Here is a 2,116-nt window from a genome sequence, read left to right as displayed (position 1 = left end):
AATTTGGCGCCTTTGCCGGGGAGCAGTGTCCAAAGATTCATAATAGCTAGCTAGTGTTGTGTGTTTAATTCCTTCGTGTTTTATGTTTAATTGTTAGTATTGTGTTAGTATGTGTGTTAGTGTTGTTTAGTGTCTTGGTATTTTGTTTAGTGTGTGTTCTGTTTCAGTTTTCCTATTAAGCGCTTCCCCTGTTTCAGTTTGGGTGTTTTGTTGTGAATAGTCTTTTGCGACGGACTTAGCGACCACTTTTGCTTGCGGCAAAACAGAGTAGTAGTAGAAATCAAGTAGAGACGGATTTTAGCGACCACCCATGCTGAATTATTTGAGATTTTTTGTTTTAGTAGCTAGAGTTGTTATTTTTGGCTGAATTTTTTTGTGGTAACTTCTTTTAATCTATATTTTGTGGGAAAAATAGCTAGAGCCTTTAGTTTGGTCAGATTTGAAAGTTCCAAAAAAGTAGCAAATTTTGTGTTTGTCGAAACTTCAAACGGCCATAACTTTTGCTCCGGTTATCAGAATCGCAATTATTATATATGTATTTGGGGTAGAAAAAAATTTCCTACGTCATGGCAGCCTGCCATAGGCTGGTTGAGGTCTCCATCATCCAAAAATAGTGATTCTGTCAAAAGTTTTTTTATTTTTCAAGTTTTATTCACTTATTTTTCTTAATCTACCATTTATAGCTTCCATAGTTAGACTTTGAATTTTTGCCTGAAATTTTTTGTGCTATCTTCTCATCATTTTATAAGGTTTCTCACAAAATTTCAAGTCATTTGGATATCATTTGAGGGTAGTTGTAGTTCAAACCTGCACCTTTATTTACATGACAAAGTAACTAGTTGTGCATGCTGAATGTAGTGTATGACTAGAGGCAATCCATCTGACTTACAACCCTTTGATCCTGAGATAGATAGGAAATTTCATAGATTAGTTAGGCATCATTTTATACCTTTTGATCATCCTGAGCATTCCATTACTGGTGAATCTGTGCATTATGTTATTGGTGATTTTGAACATCCTGATTTTGAGCATTACAATTTTGAGCATTCTGATTCTGAGCATTCTGATTTTGAACATTCTGAGAACATGGCACAACCTCCACCCCGTGAGAGGACTCTAAGGGAAATTGCTGCACCTGATTTCACCTACGAAAGCTTGTGCATCCAATACCCTGATGAGGATGTCCCATATGTTCTTAAAACTGGACTAATTCATTTGCTTCCAAAGTTTCATGGCCTTGCAGGTGAAGACCCGCACAAACATTTGAAGGAATTTCATATTGTCTGCTCCACCATGAAACCCCCAGATGTCCAAGAGGATCATATATTTCTGAAGGCTTTTCCTCATTCTTTAGAGGGAGTGGCAAAGGACTGGCTGTATTACCTTGCTCCAAGGTCCATCACGAGCTGGGATGACCTGAAGAGAGTATTCTTAGAAAAAAATTTCCCTGCTTCCAGGACCACAACCATTAGGAAGGATATCTCAGGTATTAGACAACTCAGTGGAGAGAGTCTGTATGAATACTGGGAGAGATTTAAAAAACTATGTGCCAGTTGCCCTCACCATCAGATTTCAGAGCAGCTGCTTCTCCAATATTTTTATGAAGGACTCAGTAATATGGAGAGAAGTATGATAGATGCTGCCAGTGGTGGAGCCCTTGGAGACATAACTCCTGCTGAAGCCAGAAATTTAATTGAGAAGATGGCTTCCAACTCCCAGCAGTTTAGCGCCAGAAATGATGCTATAGTCATTAGAGGAGTGCATGAGGTAGCTACAAACTCAGTTGCATCATCTGAAACTAAGAAGCTTGAAGGCAAATTGGATGCATTGGTTAACTTGGTAACCCAGTTGGCCTTGAACCAGAAATCTGTACCTGTTGCAAGGGTCTATGGTTTGTGCTCCTCTGCTGACCACCATACAGACCTTGGCCCTTCCATGCAGCAACCTGGAGCAATTGAGCAGCCCGAAGCTTATGCTGCTAATATTTACAATAGACCTCCTCAACCTCAGTAGCAAAATCAACCACAGCAGAACAATTATGACCTCTCCAACAACAGATACAACCCTGGATGGAGGAATCACCCTAATCTCAGATGGTCTAGCCCTCAGCAACAAC

The 2,116-nt window shown here is 39.7% G+C and overlaps 1 non-coding gene across 1 annotated transcript; it reads right to left on the bottom strand.

Annotated features, from left to right (window-relative positions):
* Window positions 1–1,464: 1,464 nt before the first annotated feature.
* On the bottom strand, window positions 1,465–1,571 carry LOC114377757. The gene has a single exon (XR_003659193.1). It is a non-coding gene; the product is annotated as a small nucleolar RNA R71 (small nucleolar RNA).
* Window positions 1,572–2,116: the final 545 nt, after the last annotated feature.

Source organism: Glycine soja, chromosome 11, assembly GCF_004193775.1.
Source record: "Glycine soja cultivar W05 chromosome 11, ASM419377v2, whole genome shotgun sequence".
In the NCBI taxonomy this organism is placed as follows: Eukaryota; Viridiplantae; Streptophyta; class Magnoliopsida; order Fabales; family Fabaceae; genus Glycine; species Glycine soja.
Note: the sequence above shows the minus strand (reverse complement) of the source record. Positions and strands in the feature narration are given on the sequence as shown.